At 37.9% G+C, this 17,686-nt stretch overlaps 1 pseudogene; it reads left to right on the forward strand.

Moving 5' to 3' along the window:
* Positions 1 to 17,686, forward strand: part of LOC101120991 (lys-63-specific deubiquitinase BRCC36-like) — a 90,885-nt pseudogene that overhangs the window by 58,776 nt on the left and 14,423 nt on the right.

The raw sequence follows: 17,686 nt of genomic DNA on the forward strand, positions 1-17,686 counted from the left end.
ATGAATAGCCAACATCAGCTTAGCCAAGAGACATCTGCATACAGCCCAGATGAACCTTTGAATGAGTACAGGCCCAGCTGACATCTGAGTAACCTCATATAAGAAACTACAAGAATACCATCTCCTAAAAACAGTCATGCAGGAGAATCTAGCTTTCTTGTCTCCCCACAAAGATCAATGACTGAACAGCTACCCGTGAATAAAAACTCCAGGCAACGTCTAAAATTCACTTAGGAAGTTTTAGAACATAAGATAAAGAAGGCAACTTCATTTTACCCACATCCTCCCATCCCCCAAGCCATTTCCCTTCACGGCCAATAAGGAACTTCCCAGCTAGAAGGATTTTTCTCTTACCAGAGAAAGAAGAAGTGGGTGAGTGATCAGCCTCTCCAGCGTTGAATGCAGGGCAAAATATGAAGCTTCAGCTTCAGTTTCACTCCATTTAGACAGGGAAAGCTGAGACATACTAAGCCAGCTATGAACAATGAAGAAAATTAGAGTCTATTAGCAGACATGCATGGGAGTTATTATAGTTCATGAAGACCTTCTCTGCAGACAAACTCAGCAGATTTTGCCTCTGAGGTAGTCACTTGCCAGCACAATTTCATAGCCCCACTGCAAAATTCACCACCTTGTGCCCCCAAAGTTATCTGTACTTACTGCTATGAGCTACCAGAGTACCTGCATACTCCCTCGCCACCACATCACTGCCAGAACCCAGGACCCACACTGGCAGCCATACAAGTTTCCTACAGCTGCACAAGTATAAGATGCCAGCTAAGTTCCTTCCAATATCTCTAACTATCTAAGTGAGAAGCCACTTTTGTAGCCAGTTCAGGCTTCTGCAGGTTTGCAAGTACAAGATACCAGCCAAGAGCTCTACCTTCTGACTGACCCCTATATCACCAGGTCTGTGCTTGAGACTAGCCCCTCCAGATATGCATCCACATGCCACCAGACTGATACCTGTCTTGGGCTCTACTGGAGTGCACACACACAGACACAGGGGAATGGGTGTAGCCACAGAAGAGCACCCTAACTCTGGGCCCAGAGTTGGCACCAGACCTCCATCTCTGTATGTCTACAACTAGCCCCTGCTGACACATACACACTTGCAGCTGGCCCCCACAGCTGAGTATGTGCACACCACTTACTTCAGCTACTCTCACTACTTGACTTGGTCTGATGTTACTGGATCTAGAGGTGCCACCTAGAATCAAAACAGCTATTGTGGATCCTCTACAGTTCTATGTGACAAGAACCACCTAGTCGTTGAAACTGTGAACCACAGCGGCCAGAGCTGAAAAAACATCATGCCCGCCCAGACCCATTGCTGCCATATATTCCTGCACATGACATTCTGCACCATTAGACCCAGGGTCACAGCATCATCTAGCATGCTGCCACCCATAAGTAAAAAGGTTCCCTTACTAAAGTCAGTCCGTAAAGCCTGGAAAAGGTGAATGCTTCTTCAAATGCCTAGATGCCTTTGCAAATCTACAAGGACCCAAAAGATTCAGGGAAATATGTCTCCACCAAAGTAATACAGTAATCATCCAGGAACTGGCTACAAAGAAAAGAACATTCTGAAACTGCCTAATAAAGAATTCAAAATAACTGCTATACAGGTAATCAGAGAGTGATCAGAGAATACATATAAACCATAACAGAAAAACAATACAAGAACACATTGAAAAGTTCAGCAAACAGGTAAAAAACAAAAAAGAACCAAACAGAAATTTGGGAGCTAAAGATACAATGTGTGAACTGAAGAATTCAACAGAAAGTTTCAATAGTGAACCTGAACAAGCAGAAGAAAGAATTAGTGAGACTCAAGGCAGATCAACTGAAATTATTTAATCAGAGGGGTGAATAAGAATGATAATAATAATCTGCAATGAAGAAAGTCTATGTACTACTTGACTACTATTTAAAAAAAAAATTATATATACATGATTGGAGTCCCAGAAAGAAAAGAGAATAGAAAGTGGTAGAAAGCTTATTTAAAGAAATAATGGCTGAGAACTTTTCAATTCTGGGGAGAGATCTAGAGATACAGGCTCATGAAGCTAACAGGTAATCTCAAAATTTCAATCCAAGACAGTTTGCATCGAAATTTATAATAAATAACTGTCTAAAACAAAAGAATTTTAAACGCAGCAAAATTTTTTAAAAAATAAATAACAACAAAAAAACCCTCTCTCATAAAAGGTAAACCCTTTTAAGAATATCAGCAGATTGCTCAGCAGAGCCCTTAAAGCAGATTCTCAGAAGGCCAGGAGAATATGGGGTGATATAATCAAAGTCCTAAAACACAGAAAATACCATCCAAGAAAATCTTACCCAAAAAAACTGTATTTCAGAATTTAAGGCAAAATAAAGAATTCCTTTAGTTAAAAAAAAAAAAAAGGCCGAAAGTGTTCAATGCCACTAAACCTGCCTTATAAGCAATCCTGAGAGAAATTCATCAAGTTGAATCAAAAGCACACTAATTAATTAACTGCAGATATATGAAAATATACAATACACTGATAAGCATATTGTCAAATACCCCAATACTATAAAATGGTGGTTTGATAAATAATTAACTTTGCTAAAAGAACAAAAGTGTGATAAGTAGCTACAGTTTCTATAATTTTTTAATGAATACACAATATAAAAAGAGGTATGGAGACATCAAAAATGTCAAAGAGGGAACTCAAAGAAGAGGCTTTGAGTGCAACTGAAGTTCAACTGTTACACTGAGAAATATAATGAGTTACACTGAGAAATATAATGAGGCTTCAATGTTTTATTGAAGCCTCATGGGAACCACAAAGCAAAAATCTATTATAGATAACCCAAAGATGAGAAGAAAAGAATCAAAGCATATCATAATGGAAAGTCATCAATTTATAAAGGAAGAAAAAGAAATGGAACTGCAAAACAACTAGAAAATGATAAGATGGCATTAGTAGATGTATCTGTTTTTAGTAGAAACAAGAAAGATAACAAATAAAAAATCTCATGCCAGGAAGAACTAGAAGAAAAAAACTCACAGAAGGAAAGATGTAACAAAGATCTGAGTACAAATACATGAAACAGAGACCATAGAAAGAATAGAAAAGGTCAACACGATTAAAAAGCTGTATTTTTAAAGGGAAAATTGACAAAACATAAACTAAACTAACTCAGAAAAAATAAAATCAGAAATGGAAAAGGACATACTACAATAGTTAAGACAGAAATACAAAGGATCATGAGGAACTATTATAAATATACAACCACGAACTTGATAACAAAGAAGAAATCAATATATTACTAGAAACATAAACCTATGAAGATTAAGTCATGAAGAAATAGAAAACATGACAAATGATTAAAGAGGGGGTAAATCAGTAATGAAAAAACTCCCCGACAGAGGAGAGAAAACTAGGTGATTGCACTGGTGGGTGTTACCAAATATTTATTTATTTATTTATTTATTTATTATATATATATATATTTTTAAAAAAAATTTTAAAATCTTTAATTCTTACATGCGTTCGCAAACATGAACCACCCTCCCACCTCCCTCCCCATAACATCTCTCTGGGTCATCCCCATGCACCAGCCCCAAGCATGCTGTATCCTGCATCAAACATAGTCTGGCGATTCAATTCTTACATGATAGTATACATGTTAGAATGCCATTCTCCCAAATCATCCCACCCTCTCCCTCTCCCTCTGAGTCCAAAAGTCCGTTATACACATCTGTGTCTTTTTTCCTGTCTTGCATACAGGGTTGTCATTGCCATCTTCCTAAATTCCATATATATGCATTATTATACTGTATTGGTGTTTTTCTTTCTGGCTTACTTCACTCTGTATAATCGGCTCCAGTTTCATCCATCTCATCAGAACTGATTCAAATGAATTCTTTTTTATGGCTGAGTAATACTCCATTGTGTATATGTACCACAGCTTTCTTATCCATTCATCTGCTGATGGACATCTAGGTTGTTTCCATGTCCTGGCTATTATAAACAGTGCTGCGATGAACATTGGGGTACATGTGTCTCTTTCAATTCTGGTTTCCTCGGTGTAGAAGTAGTAATGCTAATTCCTTTAAAATCCTTCAAAAAAACTGAAGAGTAAGCAACAACTCCAAGGTCATTTTATGAGACGTGTGTGTACTCAGTCATTCAGTCATACCCAATTCTTTGTGACCCCATGGACTGTAGCCTGTCAGGCTTCTCTGCCCATGGGATTTTCCAAGCAAGAATATTGGAGTGGGTTGCCATTTCCTCCTCCGTGGGATCTTTCCAATCCAGGGATCAAACTCATGTCTCTTGTGTCTCCTGCTTTAGCAGGTAGATTGTTTACCACTGTACCATGTGGGAAGTCTAAGGCTTATATTACCCTGATACTAAAGACTGATAAGGACACTACAAGAAAATTACTTACCAATATGCCTGATGAAAATCAATGTAAAACTTCTTAACAAAGTATTATCTAATTGATTTCAACAGCACATTTAATGGATCATTTATCATAATAAAGTGGGATGTAACCCTGAGATTCAAGACTGATTTACCATCCACAAATTGGTTTAAAATCCACCACGTGTATAGAATAAGACATAAAAATAATATGATCATCTTGATAGATGTAGACAAATCATTTGACAAAACATTACATCTCTTCATGATAAAAAATAAATTCCAAAGGAATTGAAAGCAGGATCTCAGAGATATGCACACCCCCATATTCTCTGCATCATTATTTACAATAGCCAAGATATAAAACAATGTGTCTGTCAGTGAATGAATGAAGGAAGAAGATATGGTATATTTATACAATAGAATGTTATCAAGCCCTGAGAAAAGGAAATCTTGCTATTTATGACAGCCTGAATGAAACTAGAGGGCATTATGCTAAGTGAAAAGAATCAGAGAAAGACAAATACTATATACATATATAGAATCCAAAAAACCCAGACTCAGAGAAACAGAGAGCAGAGTGGTAGTTCTCAGGACTAAATGTGAGGGAAAATGGGAAGATGTTGTTCAAAGTGTACAAACTTTCACTTATAAGATTGTTTTGAGATGTATGTACAGCTAATAATACTGTAGTATATAATCAGGAAAAAAGTGTCTCAGAGAATATCTCCTCTCAAGAGTAAAGTCTAAGCTTTGCATACTGATGCAGTTTACAGAGATGGAGATTAATGCATTGCTATGGGCAGTTTTTCTAAGGGCAGCATCTTAGTCCATTTAGCAAGAAGTCCTTGAAAGTGAAAGTAAAACCATGAGAAGCTGCATAATTGAATCAAAATTGCTATATGGACTTACTAGCAAGTCCATATAGCAAGAATACTGGGGTTCCCTGGTGGCTCAGATGGTAAAGAATCCACCTGCAATGTGGGAGATCTGGGTTCGATCCCTGGGTTGGGAAGATCCCCTCAAGGAGAGCAAGGCAACCCATTCTGGTATTCTTGCCTGAGGAATTCCATGGACAGAAGAGCCTGGTGGGCTACAGTCTATGGGGTTGCAAAGAGTCAGACATGACTGAGTGATCTAAGCACAGCACAGCAAGAATACCATAGAGGTAGCTTATAAGTAACAGAAATCGGGACCTCCCTGGTGGTACAACGGTTAAGATTCCATGTTTCCAATGCAGAGGGTTCAGGTTTGATCCCTAGTTGGGGAACTAAGATTCCACGTGCCATGTGTCATGGCCAAAAACTAATATCAAATTAATAAATAAATAACAGAAATTTATTTTTCACAGTTCTGGAGGCTGGGAAATTCAAGATCAAGTCACCAGCAGTTTAACTTCCCATGAGGGCCTGCTATCATGCACAGCCATCTTCTAGGCATGTCCTTACATAGGAGTGGAGAATGAGGTAGCTCTCCAGAATCTGTTTTATAAAGGCACTAGAGCAATTTATGAGGGCTTTGCCCTCCTGATCTAACAGCTTCCTAAAGGTCACACCTCCAAGCATCACCACAATGGGTATTAGGATTCAACATATGAATTCTGGAAGGATAGAATCTACTGAAAGGGGAAAACAGACTGTTTAGAAAAGGTAGCCTAGAATGGGGTATGGAAACTAAATATGTTTTTCTAAGTCTTAAGCTATGCCAATCCTTGCTATTTACAGGTGGTATTGTATCAGTTTACTACATGTCACTGAGATTATATATTTAACTAATGAAATAGTTGTCTGTTTACAGAAAGAATATCCAGCATGGAATAGGACCTCTGGACATCAAAAAAATAAAAAAATACTCTATTTGTTATTTGATTTTCGATTCAATTATGCAGTTTCTATTAGTTTCTATTAGACTATTAGTTGAAAGCAAAATCCAGTTGCTAAGAGCTTGGCTTTGACTCAGAAAATCCTAAGTTCTGGCTCTACTGTTGTAACTGTGTTCACTCTGTTGCTAGGAAAATCAGGAGAAACAAAAGTGATACAAGATGCTTCCAAGGTTCTGTCTCTTACAATTCCTTTATGAAAACATAACGCTCATCTGTTTGTTGTTACTGTTTTTTCGTTCAGTCAGCATTGTGTTCTTATGTTCAGAGAACTCTTCTTCCTTTTGAAAATGTTATTCTTGAAAGTATTACTTTAGCTTTGTTTCTGCTGTTTTATATCATGTTTATTTGGCCATTATTTTTTCCTTACTGTGCTTTTTGCTTCTTGGTATTCTGGGGATTCTAGTAGAGAAGCAAATTAACTATAAAATTGTGTTTCCAATGATAAAAAAAATGATCAAGGATAATTCTTATTGTAATTGTTTCTTAAGAGGTTTATGGCCCTCTGTAAGCTTTTAAGATACCATGGTTATTGTGAACATCAGTTCAAAACTGTTAGGCAAGGCTTAAAAAGATGGGAAAAAGTCTATGATTGTACAGTTCTTGATCATTGCATTCCTTTAATACAAAGTTCTTAGTTCTCTTTAGTGAAATTGGTAACTAGTACTTAAGATGCTAAAAAGTTATTCTACTATTAATTAAAATGTGTGTCCACATCAAGTAATGCTCAGACACCAGGTAGGTTTCCCAAAATTCAACACAATCCTGGAACTATTGACCCTGAGGTAGCACTGTATCCTGCTTATAAAGGGTTCCATCCAAAAAGACCACACTTCACTCCAAACTTCAACTGCAAGCCTAGATTGTTTCCTATACTTCTGACTGACTGACTATAAATCACAGATTGCCATGAATCCCTCCTTAGGTTCCCATCTTTGTGGCTCACAAATGTCATAAAATCTGTTTACTCACAAATTATTGGTTTATTATGAAAGATATCAAAGCTTCCCTGGCAGCTCAGATGGTAAAGAATCTGCCTCCAGTACAGGATACCCAGGTTTGATCCCTGGGTTGGGAAGATCTCTTAAAGAAGGGAATGGCAACCCACTCCAGTATTCTGGCCTGGAGAATTTCATGGACAGAGGAATCACAAAGAGTCAGACATAACTGAGCAACTAACATACACATAAAGAATATTAAAGAACATGTTGATTAACAGCCAGACAGAGAGAAACACAGGCTGAGATCCTGAACGAAAGAGCTTCTGTCTTCATGGAACATGAAGCCCAAGAAGATGGCACCTGGAACTATTCTGTTTCCCCAATCTAGAAGCTTCCAGAAGCCCATACATAACTCCGGAGCAGCCAGAAGGAAGAAATGTTATGGCAAAGTTATGGGGAAGAGCAATCAGTTCCCATGTTCTCTCCAGGCAAGCAGTCTCCCTGTATTTCCATTTCAAACCCAGAAGCTCTCTAAAATTTCTGCTTTTGGATTTTCTGTGGAGGCTTCATCACAAAGGCATGACTGGGTAAATCATCGGCCCCTGGCAAATAATTCAACCTCCAGCTCCTCTTCCTTCACGCAAGGAGGTCTTAGAATGAGACTTAAAGTTCCAACCTCTGATCACATGATTGGTTTCCTTGGCAACCAGTTCTCATTTAAGTGGGGTCCAAAAACCACCTCACTGACATAACAAATGACATTGTTATTGAAAGCAGCTTCTTTGTCCCTTCCTGCAGGCCCATTTCTGTTCCCTTCTAATTTTAAAGAACCTAATTATAGGAATGAGATCACTAAATAATTGAAACCAACTCCTGCTTTATGTACTACTGAATACACACCAGGCTCTGTTTAACCTGCTGATTCTTTCATAGATAAAAGAAGAGTGACAAAGTAAGCAGTCAAAAATTAACTGGCTCTCTACCCTCAACAGACCCTTAACCAATCCTGCAGGCAGATCATGCAGGCAAGGTATCATCTGAAGAAGAGTCAGTCTGCACTCAATGGAGAATGATGCATAACCCAACCTCCTGCCTTGATGAGTTACTGAGCTTCTTCATCCTGCTCCATTTTTCCTTTTAAAAACTGTCATGGCTAAGCATAATCTTCAGAGCTGTTACCTGGACATGAGCCCACCTTTTCCCCAGATCACTGAGTTTTCTGATTAAAGCACCTTTACTCTTTACCTACACTTTTCTGAGCTGGATGAAGCACAAACTGGAATTAAGATTGCCAGGAGAAATATCAATAACCTCAGATGACACCACACTTATGGCAAAAAGCGAAGAACTACAGAGCCTTTTGATGAAAGTGAAAGAGGAGAGTGAAAAAGTTGGCTCAAAACTCAACATTCAGAAAACTAAGATCATGGCATCTGGTCCCACACTTCATGGCAAATAGAAGAGGAAACACTGGAAACAATGACAGACTATTTTGGGGGGCTCCAAAATCACTGCAGATGGTGACTGCAGCCATGAAATTAAAAGATGGTTGCTCCTTGGAAGAAAAGTTATGACCAACATAGACAGTGTTTTAAAAAGCAGAGACATTACTTTGCCACCAAAGTCCATCTAGGCAAAGCTATGGTTTTTCCAGTAGTTATGTAGGGATGTGAAAGCTGGACTATAAAGAAAGCTGAGTGTCAAAGAATTGATGCTTTTGAACTGTGTGTTGGAGAAGACTCTTGAGAGTCCCTTGGACTGCAAGGACATCCAACCAGCCCATCCTAAAGGAAATCAGTCCTGAGTGTTCATTGGAAGGACAGATGTTGAAGCTGAAACTCCAATCCTTTGGCCACCTGATGCAAAGAACTGACTCGTTGGAAAAGACCCTGATGCTGGGAAAGATTGAGGGCAGGAGGAGAAGGGGACAAGAGAGGAATAGATGGTTGGATGGCATCACCGACTCAATGGACATGAGTTTGAGTAAACTCCAGGAGTTGGTGATGGACAGGGAGGCCTGGCATGCTGTGGTCCATGGGTTTGAAAAGGGTCGGACATGAATGAGTGACTGAACTGAACTGACACCTGTCTCTTGAATAATTAGCTTATGAGCCGAGAACATGGAACCTGGGTTCAGTTACATTACCACTCTCTAACTTAGGAAATCTCAGATGTTTCAGGAGCTGTGAGCCAGAGGCTGTGAATGAAGACCAAATACACATGAGAAGTATATATCTGGTCATCTGAATGGTAAATATTTATTCCATATGTATCACAGATGCCAAATGATTGCTATTGCTTTGTTTTATTTAGATGAAAAATACAGTGGAGACAACATGAATTTGGGAATTAGGTGGACCTGAATTAGCACCTATAGCTACAATATACCAGTTATATTGAGGGAACTTGGGAACCATTACTTAACTTCAATTTTTCTCATTTGTAAAACAGAGTTAATATTCTGTATGCTCTAATCTTGAAGATTAATGATAATATAGCACTGCGTAGCATAGTATATACCATACAGTGCTCAGTAAAATCAATTGTCATCTTGTAATAAATAACCATTCATACCTATATTTCTCACATTTCTTGTGTGTTTCTCAAAGCCTTCAAATATTGCCTTTATATGCAAGGACACAGAACTCTGCATTAACAGGAGAATCAGTACGGCATATAGTTTTCATTGAGAGGAGTATCATGGGTTTTTCTTTTAACAGAGATTCAGGGTGATCATCTCTTAGCCAGAAAGGACTCCACTGGTTTCTCTTCTTTGAGTTTCAAGAAGACAGGTCTGTAGTACAGAAATATGTGCACCACAGGGTTGGTTTGGCAGGCGAGACATTTGCTATTTTTAAAGCATGTATGTTGCTTTCTGTTTCTAAAACACCAGAGGTTCTTCTCAATGCTGAAATTTCTCCTTTGTCAAGCTCCATAGGAAACTGATGTAGTCCATGCTCAAAAGACATTCAATAAAAAGCTATGAAGCTGCCATTGACTTCACATCTCCACTGGAGGAAAAAAAAAAGTTACAGAATGTCAGGTCAGTCTTAAAAAGTTATGCTTATGCTATTACAAAGGGCTGAGAATTCAGCTTTTAAAATATCCCTCTGGGTATGGTAGCTCTGTGAGAGAATGGAAAATGCCATTGAAAAAAGGTTAGTAGTTTTTTCTTAGTTTTCTAATCCCTTTATACTTTTCCTGAAGCATAACATCATGCTGTTGTGAGATCTTCTGGCAGGGTGTGAATTTCATTTAATGGTTTCCCATCAACCATCCCAATTGCAAGGAAAAACAAGTGAAGGGGCTTCTGTTTTAAAACAAACAGACAAAAAACACAACTAGAAACACCCTCCTTTTTGCTAATCCACTTATAATAGCCTGGAAAGCTACACAAACTCTGGAAATCATTAGAGCTTTACTGTGAGAAATTTTAGTACTCATAAGTCAGATCTTATGAAAGCAGTGCGTAAAAGTTGATGAACTGTTTACTGTGGCCATATTCCTCCAATTAACAGTACTCTGTGGATGTATTAATACTTTGCAATAGTGTACAAGAAGAGCTGCTACAATATCCCCAAATGTTGTTTTAAATGAGATGGATATTTATTTCTCTGTCCTGAAAGGGTATACGGTTAGTAGGCTACAGTGGCCAAGGGGCTTGGAAGAATGCAGACAAGCAAGGACCCTCAACCCTTCTCATTTATCCTCTGCCTTTGCCCAGGGTGTTGGATGTGTCTGTAGTGTTGAAGCTGAAAGCCTGTAGAACTGGTTCCTGCAACACAGGGTAAGGAAAAGAAATAAGAGACCAAACATGTATATATACATAAAGATTATCTTTTGGGGGGTGCAAAACTTGCCATTCCAAAATGTCTCTTTGGCATGTAGATTATTTCATATTGATAACAAACAAAACACAAAAGACCTAGAAAGTCTAACCTTCCCCCTAACTTTCTAAAAGGCTGTAAATACAGAAGCTATTATTAAGAAAGGAGTTATCACCATAGGTAACTCTAGTAGGACCCTGGTGTGTAGAAAGGCAGGAACCTAGAAAAGTCTGTTAAAAATCGCTCTCTGGGTCCCACTAGGTCTGCTGCTGCTGCTGCTAAGTTGCTTCAGTCGTGTCTGACTCTGTGCGACCCCATAGACGGCAGCCCACCAGGCTCCCCTGTCCCTGGGATTCTCCAGGCAAGAACACTAGAGTGGGTTGCCATTTCCTTCTCTAGTGCATGAAACTGAAAAGTAGAAGTGAAGTCTTCAGTCGTATCTGACTTCTAGCAACCCCATAGACTGCAGCCTACCAGGCCCCTCCATCCATGGGATTTTCCAGGCAAGAATACTTGAGTGGGTTGCCATTGCCTTCTCCTCATGTCCCAGAAAACATTTGTTTATCAAACATTTGCTTTTCCATATTCATGTGAAGTAACTTCCTCCCCTTTGAAGTCCCAAACCACTTCTCCAACATCCTATTTGTCTTTAGCTGAAGATGATATTTAATGTGATGAGGAGGTTCAGTCATTTTGAAAAGTTATTCAGATTCCCTGGATCTCTCCCATATTTACCTGTAACTAAACTTTCATTTGATTTTTATCTTGTTAATCTATCTCATATCAATTTAGTTTTAGACCAGCCAGAATAACCAGAAGGGTAGGGGAAAATGTCTTCCTCCCTGACACCTTTATCACTCTCTCCCATATCCCACTAGCTCTAACTTATTCACTTTTCCCCAGCAAGATCAAAGAGTCTAAACAGTTAAGGCTCTGGTGGACAGCCACATTCTCAGCTAAACACTGATCAGAGAATGAAGAGGGAGTGTCCTATAACTAAAATGAAAAACATGAAAATGGAAATGGGGAGATTTAAACATCTTCCCTGTGATATGGTCAGAGAATTTCTTATGGGGAATATAACTGCTATCTCAGGAATATTTAGTTGCAAAATATCAAGTTATAATACTCTGGAATGTTGAAAAAGGAAAACTTTTGGATTAGTGGGCTGACAGATAACATGGACTTGATATGCTTCTTACCACATCTCCTCTTACACACACTGCTACTTACATTAGCAGGTTTCTGCTAACATAATTAGAGAAAAATAAAGAACATATGCACAATTTCATTAGGAATTTAAACAAATGGTGCTGTTGAAGCAGATAAATTAAAAGTATATCATCCAGACATCCAAAAATAAAACAGGAAAAGATTCTGATACCTTTAATATACAACATTCAACTGTAATCTTCAATAACAGTTGTCAAAAAGAAAATAAGAAAATACTAGGACAATATGCATGACTTTGCCAAGCTGTGAGAACTAGATGCTAAAATAAAGGGGAAAACAGGTGGCTTTCCCTCAAGTGCAAGGAAATTATAATTTTATCTCATCAGAGCTATGAGTTCTGTCCTCAACCTTTGTGAAGAGCTCTATCTCACTGACACTGGGAGACTGCCAACATACACGACTGCAAGAAGTAGGCATAAGCAGTGATTCTTTATTCCCTGGAATGTTTACATATCTTAGGGAAAGCACTGTGAAAAGTGCTGAAACTAAGCTTAACAGGCTAAGAGTAGAGGGGCACATGAACTATAGTGTTGAAATGACAATTTCAAACTACATCCTACTCCCTAGTTTAATTAAAAAATATAAATAGAGAGGAGAAAAGGAGATTTCAGACCAGTAAAATGCATCAAATGACTCTGAACAAAATTTACCTATTGACCCGCAAGAAATAACTTTTTATTTCTATTTTTTTTTTAATTGGAGGATAATTATTTTCCAGTGTTGTGGCCGTCTCTGCTGTATAGCAACACAGAGCAATCATAATTATATATACAAACATATATATACACACACACAAACATATATATATATATATATATATAGCCTCCCTGTCCCTCCATTCCACTCCTCTAGGTTATCACAGAGTGCCAGGCTGAGCTTCCTGTGTTATATATTAGCTTCCCACTAGTTATCTGTTTTACACATGATAGTGTATATATTCCAGTGCTACCTTCTCAATTTGTCTCAGCCTCTCTTTCCCCCACTTTAGCCATAAGTCCATTCCCTACATCGGCACCTCCATTCCTTCTCTGTAAATAGGTTCAGTTCTTTAGAACACTAGGATACTAATAACTATAGCACAGATAGTACTTTCTAAATTCCAGATGTGCATGAGTACATTTGTTTTTCCCTTTCTGACTGACTTCACTCTGTAAAACAAGCTCTAGGTTCATCCACCTCACTACAACTGACTCAAATTCATTAGTTTATATGGCTGGGTAATATTCCATTCTATACATGTACCATATCTTCTTTCTTTACCCATTTATCTGTCGATGGATATCTAGGTTGCTTCCATGTCCTAGCTATTTTAAATAGCGCTGCATTGGGGTCCATGTGTCTTTTAGAATTGTGGTTTTCCCAGGGTACATGCCCACTAATAGGACTGCTGGGTCATATGGTAGATTTTACCTAGTTTGTTAAGGAATCCCCATACTGTTCTCCACAGTGGCTGCACCAACAGTACAGCTTTATATTTCAATGTAACCATCTTGCTGAAATTTGGAAGCAGGAAGTTGCTCAAACATGGATAGTAATGGCTATGCACAGTTATTACATTCTCAAAGGAAATGGCAACCCACTCCAATGTTCTTGCCTGGAGAATCCCAGAGATGGCGGAGACTGGTGGGCTGCCACCTATGGGGTCGCACAGAGTCGGACACGACTGAAGTGACTTAGCAGCAGCAGCAGCACTAATATTTTGAACTCAAAAATGAAAAGAGAGACATTAATAGGCTTATGAACAGAAACTACTAAAAAGGGGAAAATTCCTTGATAAGTTTGAAGATGTTCATATCTCTGAAAAAATTCTCTAAAAATATCATTAGGGAACTAAAGAAAGAACACCGTGAAATAAAAACAGAGATGCAATGAGAGCTGGCTATTGGATGAAAAGGGGAGTGAAGGGAGAAAGGAAGTGGGAGAAGAAAAACTTGAAGTATAGAATAGGCATTAAAATGTTCTCTGGAAGCAATGAAAGTGTGAGGTTAAAAAAAAAAAAGATTCTTATTTTGCAGAACACATTCAGTAATTTTATTTGGAATGCATAGGAAAGTTTAAAATGAGAAGACAATGATAAATGAATGATTAAGAAAGTAATAGAAATTCTATTTAAGAAGATTATAGAAATTCTAACAATTACAAATTTCAAAGAAATCATAAGTAATAGAAATATAGCCAGCAATCACAACTAATAACTAACATATATGAATCATTAATGCTTTACATCTGCTATCAGCTCATTTAACCTGCAGGAAACATCTATACAAGACAATCTTATTTCTATACAATATAGTGTTACATCTATTTAACAACTGATGAGAGAGGTTTGCCGGAGAAGGCAATGGCACCTCACTCCAATACTCTTGCCTGGAAAATCCTATGGATGGAGGAGCCTGGTAGGCTGCAGTCCATGGGGTCACTAAGAGTCGGACTCGACTGAGCGACTTCACTTTCATTTTCACTTTCATGCATTGCAGAAGGAAATGGCAACCCACTCCAGTGTTCTTGCCTGGAGAATCCCAGGGATGGGGGAACCTGGTGGGCTGCTGTCTATGGGGTCGCACAGAGTCGGACACGACTGAAGTGACTTAGCAGCAGCAGCAGCAGCAGCAGAGAGAGGTTTGCAGAGAATTTAAATAACCAGCCTTTGAGTTAATAAGGGACAGATGTTGCAAAGCCACATTTTCCACTTCTAGAGGTGATATACTTTACATCAGCTTCCATGGAACTGAAGAAAACTCTGGTTCTAAAATTTGAAAGTGTTTGGTGTTTTACAGGCTAAAAAAGTTACAAAAGCACTTCCTTCTCTAGATATATCCTGAGAAAGAAAAATGTTTGAATTTGAACAAAAACAAATCCTGAAGGCATCTATTAAGGGAAAAAAAAAAGTTATAGTTTAAAAATAACACTTAAACATTAAAGAAATTCAACAACTTCTTTCAGAATTCTATTTTCTGATAATGGAGCACCATGGAAATGACACTGGAATTTTGATGGAGAAAGTGTAGGATCTAATAGTATTTTACATGTAAAAACCTCAGAAAAAGTGCTCAGTTTACCACAGACTCTAGAAATACTCTTGCTTTTGTAAGAAAAATTATTTAAAGATCTAATATAACCAAAAAAAATCAGTTAAAATAAATTATCTGAGTGGAAAAACTATAGTGACAGAGGAGGCTTAAAACAATGCAATGAGAACATGAATTAAGGAGAGTTACGTCTCCAGTTTAAAAGTCCCATTTGCAAAAATGAATGATCCTCAAGTAAGACCCAGTACAGACAAAAACAGTCAATGCCACGTAATGAACCTGCTCTGGTTTGTAAGGCCTGTCTTTGGTTCTCCCAGATTAGTATTTTCATAGTTTTCTCTTGTTCTACTGTGTTAGTTCAGCTACAGGTTCAAAGTAAAATTTCAGTAAATATGTTTCATAGATTAACAGTAATGTGTTACACTTACATATTTGAGTACAAGGCACTCAAATAATAATATGAATTCCCCTCTTCCTTTGAATGATTGTAAGGAAAACTCTGGAATACTCCTATGTATGTATGCATCATTGACTAACAACGGCTTCAAATTATCAGGATGCCTTGATTCACACGGAGTCTTTTCAATGCTGTTGATTGGTACATATTAGGGTCTCATAAAATCACTGGGTGAAATCTCTGAAAACCACCCTCCTTGAAACAATCATGTTTTATTTGGAAGTTTCAGAAGTTATAGGTATTCTCCATTAGTCTTTCCTGATCATGTTCACCATACTTGCCAGGAGATGAATGCTGTTGTTTTGAGAGGGGTGGTAGTTGGCGTAAAGAATGAAATGAATGACACATACAGTCAGTTGCCTCTCTAGGCAGAGGGTAGAGCCTAGCATACCTCTGAGACCTTAAACCAGTGTGTGCATGATAAGTTGCTTCAGTAGTGTCTGGTTCTTTGCAACCTCATGGACTATAGCCTTCAGGCTCCTCTGTCCATAGGATTCTCCAGGCAGGAAGACTGGAGTGGGTTGCCATCTCCTTCTCCAGGGGATCTTCCTGACCCAGGGATTGAACACCCATCTCTTATGTCTCCGGCATTGGCAAGTGGGTCGTTGACCACTAGCGTCACTTGAAGAACCTAAATGTTTACATAGTGTAAGGAAAAAATGTGTGTATGTAGACTGTGCTCCTTGTATTGAGCATGAGTACTATAATGGCTCCATGTCACTGATAGACACTGACAGACACCATAAGAACACTGAAATTCTCCAAGGTTCTCTAGCTGTTCTCTATTTATATATAACCTATTTCTAAGATTCTCTAGATCTCTGTTCTTCCATCCTTTACTAGAATGCAGAAGACAATCATGACTATTACGTAGCTGTGAATGGTTTGACATTGGATATGGGTGACAGGAACTCACAACAGAGAGAGCAAATGGTACAAAAAGACTGGAAAACGCAATTAATTTAAATATTAAAATAATTCTATAGTTCTTTTATGCAAAATGCTATTGTATATATGGATTTTAAACTGAAATCTTAAAGTCTTCATAGTAAACAAATTTGAGTACAATACAATTTTTACAATCTAGGCCTTTGATTCAATGTAATGTTAACATACATTAGATATAAGCAAAGTACTGGTAGAGACAGTAGGTTAAGTCCATTATTTGGGAAGGTATAACCATACATTGTTTATTTATTAAAGAGATACAGATATGTTTGCATTTGTATATTCAAAGGCAGCTGAGATAGCTATTTCCAAAATAGCATCTACTACTTCCCCAAAGGAAACACAAGAAAACAAAGCAAAGCTCCTGTAAAGAAAATCACAAAAAAATAGGGTAAAATGAATAAGCAGATTGCCAAACAATTTTTAAATATTAAACAATAAATATACATGAATTGACAATGTTGAATTTTATCTCAGCCCTGTACTCTCAGAAAATAGCAACAGTTAAGAAATTCTTGTAAACTTTATGTTCCAGGAAATGCTCTACAACAAAGAACCAATTTTCCCCACATGATTTAGATAACCTTTGTGTGAGACCCATTGTTTATTTATGACAAGGCCAAGAACATAACCTTCAAATTCTTATTCTCTGTCTTACACATGATTAGCTGAACTATTGGTCCATCCCACCACCACCAGACTAGCCAAATAAAGGAATAAATATTTACTGGTGGACTGAGATTCCCTGATTACAAAACAACCCCAGCTATAAAATCACCCCACATTAGGTTTTCTACACCTCCCCATGGAAGTCTAAGGAAAAAAACACCCATTAGTACACGAGAATATTCAGATCTGTGGTTGTATTTCTACTGCAGGAACCAGAATTAGAAAAAAAAAACCCGAGTTGTTTTTTTTTTTTTTAAGTCAAATTATGGCTTATTAAAATGCATGTTAATTTCTGAGAGAAGC

Source organism: Ovis aries, chromosome 2 (assembly GCF_016772045.2).
Source record: "Ovis aries strain OAR_USU_Benz2616 breed Rambouillet chromosome 2, ARS-UI_Ramb_v3.0, whole genome shotgun sequence".
Classification (NCBI taxonomy): Eukaryota; Metazoa; Chordata; class Mammalia; order Artiodactyla; family Bovidae; genus Ovis; species Ovis aries.